At 42.1% G+C, this 7741-nt stretch overlaps 1 non-coding gene across 1 annotated transcript; it reads right to left on the reverse strand.

Annotated features, from left to right (window-relative positions):
• Nucleotides 1-6286: 6286 nt before the first annotated feature.
• Trnat-agu (transfer RNA threonine (anticodon AGU)) lies at nt 6287-6358 on the reverse strand. Its single transcript has one exon. It is a non-coding gene; the product is annotated as a tRNA-Thr (tRNA).
• Nucleotides 6359-7741: the final 1383 nt, after the last annotated feature.

The following is a 7741-nucleotide window of genomic DNA, read 5'->3' on the forward strand; positions in this document are numbered from 1 at the left end:
CAGAGCAGCAGTTGGCACCACAGTGACACAACGAGCTGTTGCAAATCGATTACTTCAAGGCCAACTCCGAGCCAGCTTTACACTGATCCCAAACCCCCGTCTTTTTCCGCTTCAGTGGTTTCAAACGAGAGCTGATTGGGTGGAGGGGGTGGGCGTGGGGGGGGGGGGGGTGGAAGTCTGCTGTTCTTTTTGATGAAAACTGGTTCTCGCTTGGTGCCAGTGATGGCCGTGCAGAAGAAGACCAGTTAATGGCATGTAGCCAGCCTGCCTGCGCGCTTGATACACAGGAAGTAAACCTGGAGCTATAGTCCGGGTTGCGATTTCGTATGACAGTAGGACCACCTAATGGTTAACCTCACGCAACCTGACTGCAAATTTGTATGTCAGTCTGGTGACACGAGCTGTTGTGCTGTCATTCATGAACAGCATCCCAGGGGGTGTTCTCCAACAGGATAATGCTGTTGTAACTCGACATCCCCTACAGAGTATCGATATGTTGCCTTGGCCTGCTCGATCCCCAGCTCTGACTCAAATCGAGCATATATGGGAAATCATCGGACAACTCCAGCATTTACCATCCCTGTGTTGGTCGACCAAGTGCAACAGGCACGGAACACCATCCCACAAACTGAAGTCCGCCACTTGTACGACAGAATGCATGCTCGTCTGCGTCCTTGTATTCAACATTTTTCCGGTTATACCGTTTATTAGGGTACCAGCACTTCACATTTCCAATGTCTTATCTCACGCTTACGTTAACCTGTGATCTTGCAATGTTAATCAGTTTAACATGTTACCCAAGACATATCTATTCCCGGAACTCCACTACTCTACATTAATTATTTTTTGCTGTTGCGATTTTTTTCTGTAGACGTATTTCAAGTTTCGCAATAACTACCTGATTGAGCTGGTTCATCGGCAGGTACATTCCATCCCGAATTTTACCACATTCAGTGATGTTATCCATTTGAGGTTGGTGTATTTTCGTTAATATTTTATAATAAATGAATGCATATTTCTTCGGACGATATGGTGGTGAATTTCGACCCTGAGGTAGCTTATTCGAATCCTACAGCTGGATGTTAGCCGAAAAAAAGCAAATATAGCAGCATGATACTTATGGGCAAAATTTACGGAGTCAAGTGACAGTAAGATGCAGTTGATGGTAATCCGTGGTGTTCGAGAGTCCACATCCACTTATCGGTCATCTACACGATGCCATTTCACATGGGACATGTCGTCCACAGGCCAGAGGAAGGCAAAGATAAACCACCTCGATAACACTTTTCCAACCGTGAACTGGGGAATGTTCCATATTGAATGCACGTTTAGAATTCAGTGAATTCCGTAATTAACTTATGAAGCTCGCTGTCCATTCATGTAGAACGAGCTTACCCGAAACAGCAGGTTCTATTAGGTGTGGCCAATAGCACGTATATAATGGCGGGGTGATTATTTGTTCACTTATTCAGTCTACTTAGTACACAGGAACTTCAGAGTTATTTAAATTAGGAAATCCAAAGTAACTGTACATACGAGGGCTGCTCGGAAAGTAAGGAACGATAGGTCACGAAATGGAAACCACAGTGAGAATCAAAGTGTTTTATTTGCGGTGGTTAGCTACACCTTCCAGCTACTTCTCTACACAGTCGTCGCTCAGACTTAGACATCTGTCGTAGCGTTGTACCAACTTTTCAATTTCTTCGTTATAGAAGGAAACCGCCAGTGCTTTTTGAAATTTTCTACTCTGGACTGCAGCTCGCTGCCTGTGTCAAAATATTGTCTTCATAGCCAGTGGTTCATTTGAGCAGAGATGAACCTCAGTGGTAGCCAATTACGGGCTCTGTTGTGGGTGATCAAACACTTCCCATCGAAAACGCTGCAGGAACATCTTCATTGCCCCTGCAGAGTGGGGCCGAGAATTGTCGCGTAGAACGAACCGTATGATATTTATGTTATGTGGATTGCATAGCTTCAGGCGAAATCTTTCGACAGGCCCTCATACTTGGCGGGAGACGCTAATTTCTAGCCATCTTTACGTTCTCACTGTGAGCTCAGAACTGAAAAGAGCGACATGATGCGATAGACGGGCGTACTAGACTCAGTGCCCCATGCATCTGTGCAAAGCTTCGTCAGATTTTCACTGTATTTTCATTTCGCTACCGTTCGTTCCTTACTTTCCGAATAACCCTAGTAATTCTTGTGTAAAAAGGTGTTAGTATGAATTTTCAGCAGTGATTCAAGAACCTTTTTCCTCAAATGGCAAACAAAATAACCGTGGGAAAAATGGCATACAACAGAAACAGAAATCAGAATTATTAGTGACTGTTCACTGTCACAAAAATGAAAGCCTATTCTTGCCACATATATGAAAATCTGTTTGCAGACTCATTCCTCCTCCTCAAGATTATCACTGTTGCTTCCAGTGTCCCGCGCTATACGGGTTGAAAATAATATTTACTAAATAAATACATTTCCTTAGTCAACTTTCAAAATGTTGCAATTCCTATATCTTTATTTAATAAATAGTGAAAATTCACACTAATGGTCACCTAATTTAAGACAGTGTTTCATTATGACCGTACACAACTACCGTATATCACAAAATCCTACATATATTAAGACAAAGAGCATCGGAAGACGTTCACTGAATGGGATGTTGAGCATAAAAATATTCTGAAACGTTATCACAGCACATTAAGGCAAAAACGCTGACGGACTGCTGGAGTGCTGTGAAACATTTTTCATGTCATAAAAAACTCAGCCTGAGACAGAAGCCGTGCAGCAATACGTACAGACTGAAAGAGAACGCGGTAGCGGGACGGAACTTCTGTGGCAATCGAGGCTTAGGTAGCGCCCTTCTAGCACCACAACCTCCGCCAGCCAGGTGCAGACTGAAACTCACGATTTGAAGGAGGACCGCAGTAAAATTGTGTGCTCACAAATAGCCACCTTCCTGTTCGGCATCGCAAATATGTAAAGATTTATTTCCACTATCAGCGCATTCAGTCCGTTAAACTCCTTTTCAAGCGCGTCCATTCGAGTTGGAAGAGAGGTTCTCTCTCGCATTGATTTATCATATCCTCTTCCTTTGAGTGACTTCGTGTGGCCACGCCTGCTGCCGCATGAGCAAACACAAAACTTGCTAAACAGCATAAATAAAAGTACTGATTTAGGTCTTACAAAAGAATCCATAAATATTTTGACAGTTCTTAAAAGATACCTTCATACCTAAATACTCGGAACACACAAAAGTTTCTGTATCCAACAAGATCTTTCAAAAGCAGTTAGAAAATATCCCACTTATAGTACGACCAGATTTAGTGTTAAGTTCACAGATACATCTTCCTGATTTTAATTCTTAAAGAGCGGTACAGCAAAAATTATGTGCACGAATTTAAGGAGAGTATCCATCGGCCAAACACAGTAACATTTGGGCAGATTATGGAACTTACCAACAAGCATTTCACTGAGTTATAAATATTAACAATGAAATTTTTTAAAAAAGATCATTGGGCAGTTGCTACATTCCCTGGCTGGGAACATTCGGATCACTAGTTCTATTCCCACCTTCGGCAATTATTGATCATTCAACATTTATGATTTCTGGATGATTATGGGAATTAGGTGTCAATGGAATACTGGAATTTCCTACAGCATTGTACGTATGTACAAGTAGAAACGCACTGCAGTTCCGGATTCTACGAAACAACACAAACTCATATTTCATATTACTTATAAAGTTTCATTCTCTCGCAGCTCTTAATCTCTTTGGGGAGACTTATTAAAATAATCTAAATTTATTAGCATATCTACCTTTGCACTACCAAATATTGACAAATCACTCTCATTTCATAATTTAGTTTAGCCTCTGCTGTGGTCTAGTCGATAATATGCATTACGTACTGAATTGATCACTTTGTAGTAGTATAATTGTTAATACATTTTTATAAAAGGCAGATTTTGTGAAAAGACTGTGGTGGCAGTTGTTGAAAGCGTGAAGTTTTACCTGAGAATTGATGCAGTAAAAAATCTGAGAACGTTTTATACAAACAAGATTTTGTGCAGTCACTTAACTACGAAGTGAAGCCACTGGTATACTTTTGAACTGGAGTTTATAGTCATACATATTGAAACAGGACCTATAATTAGGATATTTCTTTTACAACCTTATTCCTACAATATTTTCCTTAGATTTCTCGCCTAAGACATACTGGCACATTTTTAGTTTGTAGAGTCATCTTTTGTGACTAAAATTCAAGTTCTGAAGCGAAGCATGCTAAATAAATGAGCATTAGTTAAAGGAGTAAAATAACGATGTTTCAGTAATTTATACCTATATACCACATGAAAATATGAAGATCAGAAATTCCTTTTCAGCAGTGAAACAGTATCTGCTAGCTTGATATTATCTCAGACTTTTAATTACACAACACAAGAATTAAGAAAATAGATTCAGAACTGAAATCTCTTTTAGAACAGTCTGCGATAGTTGCTGAAAGAAAGGAACACAAGACTACGTTGACAGAATTATGGTCTTTGAACATATTTCAGTGACTTATTCTAAGATCACTTGCCCGTGATCAAGACAGGAAAGTACCCCTCTGTGATACAAATTCCCCGAACCCTAATTCGAACGCGCTTTCCGATTGTAGTATTCGTTACGTAAATATTCTGCAGGGCATACTTGCACAACCGAGGAAAATACTGCAGACAAAGTTTCGGGAGAATTTCACCATCTGTTTGTGTTAAGTGTAACAAATTTGGATTTTTTTAAACACTAGCACATTGTTATAAAATGTAAACGGACATGGTATATTGACATTCATAAGAATTGTTATGGACACCTAACAGCATCGATTCGACGAGACAGAGAAAATACTTAGGACGTATCCCGGTGCATAATGGTTTACTTTCCGAACACAACTAACTAAAATTGGCAGGAACTGAGTCAAAGGCACATACAGCTCACTCGACTTGGTATACGGGATGGACCAGAACTCTACCTACAAAGATTCACAGGTTGTTCAGGGACACCGCCTGAGTGATTTGGTGTAAGGGACCCACGGCTTCCCGTGGCTCGTTACAGAGTTATTGCATTTCCTTTGGTTCCTTGCCCCAATCTGCTTTGTACCTGTGTTGCACTGAAAATAGTGTACAACAGTGCAGATGTCGACGGTATGCGCCATGTGTCTTGTTTCCATTCACTCACAGTACATGCTATGGACGACAGTAAAGCCCTCCTTACGTCGGTGACTTCAAGTTTACATTCAGAACTGATCGCTTCCGCCTAGGGTCTTGTTATCCGACATTGTTGGTCGTGCGTTAATAACACGAGAGTTTTTTTTTTTTTTCATGATCCGATCGGCTGCAGAAATGGGAACTACAGTGTAAAACAAAAATATTTTATTTGCAACATTTAGCTATACCTTCCAGCTAGTCGCTACTCGACTTTGACATTTGGCGCAGCGGCGTACCAACTTTCCAATACCCTCGTCTCAGAAGGCAGCCGCCTGTGCTTTCCACCAATTCTCTGAGCTGGGCTGCAACTCGCTGTGCGTGTAAAAATGCTGTCGTAATATCTAGCGGTTCACGTGAGCGAAAAAAAAAAAGCTTGAGGGTGCAGGAGTGTCTTTGTTGCAGCTGCATTGTGCCACACCGACCATTGTCATGATGAAGGACAACGCCTGATGACAAAATTTCTCTTCGCTTGTTCTGAACTGCCCTTCGTAGACGACTTTCTCGAATCGCCTGATCCACTCGCTGCACAAGATCATCGATTGACAATCGCTTCCTTCCCTGACCGCCAGCATCATGAACGTCTGTACGTCCTGTTTCAACGTTCCTATACCACTGTCTCAGTTTGCTATCGCACGTGACATTTACGTTATGTCGCCACAAGAAATCAGCGGAACACCTGAGCGTAAGGAAATCGAATGACAGCTAACACTTCATACTTGGTGGGAGACTTTATTACTCAAGGCACCTCTACGTGCTCTCTGTGCACACTGACTTGAAAAATCTTTCGTGACGCTATCTATGGGCATACTACAGACGCTGTGCAACACATCTGCGAAGAGTTTGATACTATTTTCACTGTAGTTTAAATTTCGCGACCGATCGGACCTTGGAAAAAAATTGCTGTTGTAATACATAGTAGTGCCATAGACAAGCTTACTGTCGAACTGAATGCAGAGGAAAGGAAGGTAGATTAGTGCTTAACGTCCCGTCGACAACAAGATCATTACTCGTACATATGCAGACTGAAGCGACAAATGAAAATTTGTACCAAGGCTGGGATTCGAGCCCAGGTCTTCTGCTAACTAGGCAGATGCGCTAACCACTGCGCCACCGTGGCAGAACGGCTTTGCCCAATTGCATGGAGTACCCTAGTACACTTCCCTCCTCAATCCAAATTTCCTTTCACACTTCAGCCTACTTGATATTCCCCCTAAATTCGACTAGCATTGCAAAGGTTCCCCACTGCATTCGAATACCACCTCAGCATTCAACGAAACTGTAGAATCCTGCCTGAAACCCAAGCACAGGTGCTTTGCTGTTCCAGTTTGGTGGGAGTTTGGGAATATCAGATGGGGAATGGAAGTGGGCAAGGTAGTCTGTACAGCTGTGCAAAGCCTATGTGCCACGGTGGTATAGTGATTAAGGCACATTCCTAATGATTGGGGGAATTGAGTTCAAATCCCGGCCTTGGTACAAATTTTCATTCGTCGCTTCAGTCTGCACCATAGATGTCTGAGACTTGAAAAGGTCTCTGGAACCAGATAGTTTCATTTGATTACAGTCACTAAAGACCGATCACAACCTCAAACTGGAAAAGGAAATTGATCATGGCCTTTCAAGGATTATTCTGGCGTTCGCCTGAAACGACTTGAGAAATTCTTGAAACATCTAAGTGTGGATGGCTGGACGGTAATGCGAATGTGCGCCGCCTCCCTCAAATGCAATAAAAGAACGAAACAAGATGCTATGCTAGGTTATTTCCGCACCGACGGTAACCGCGTCACAGTGGATCCTTGTAATGTTCACCAGTGAAAGATGGTAATAGGCGTATAAGCGATACCATTTCAACCCATGTAAACATACACGTGCTAGACTAATTCCGCCATCATATGCTTGGAAGGTTCCTTCTTGGCAAACGGGATGCACTGCTTAAGGTGGTTTTCGGCATACTCATATCCTTGTATGGAAACGCATTATGTTCATCGCAACTCATCGGTCTATGCAACCTTTTTGATGAGGTGTGCCGTAGTTATCTTGAAAGTTTACAGTGATTCAGTGTATGAGACTATCACATAGATAACGTTGTGGGGAGGGCAGACCAAAGACTGCGACTTACTGACAGAACACTTAGAAAGTGCAACAGGTCTACTAAAGAGACTGCTGACACAGCGCTTGCCTGCCCACTTCTGGGGCATTGATGAGCGGTGTGGAATCCGCATCAGATGGGACTGATGGGGAACATCGAGACAATTCAAAGGACAGCTCATTTTTCAGTAACGTGAAAGAGGGAAGAGGGTGTCACGGATATGATAAGCGAGTTGGGATGGCAATCATTAAAACAGAGACGTCTTTCGTTGCGGTGAGATCTTTCCACGATATTTCAATCACTAACTTTCTCATCTGAATGTGAAAATATTTTATTGTCGCCAACGTTCATAAGGAAGAATGATCATCATGATAAAATAAGAGAAATCAGAGCTGGTACAAAAAGATTTAAGTG

This window comes from Schistocerca nitens, chromosome 2 (assembly GCF_023898315.1).
Source record: "Schistocerca nitens isolate TAMUIC-IGC-003100 chromosome 2, iqSchNite1.1, whole genome shotgun sequence".
Taxonomy (NCBI): Eukaryota; Metazoa; Arthropoda; class Insecta; order Orthoptera; family Acrididae; genus Schistocerca; species Schistocerca nitens.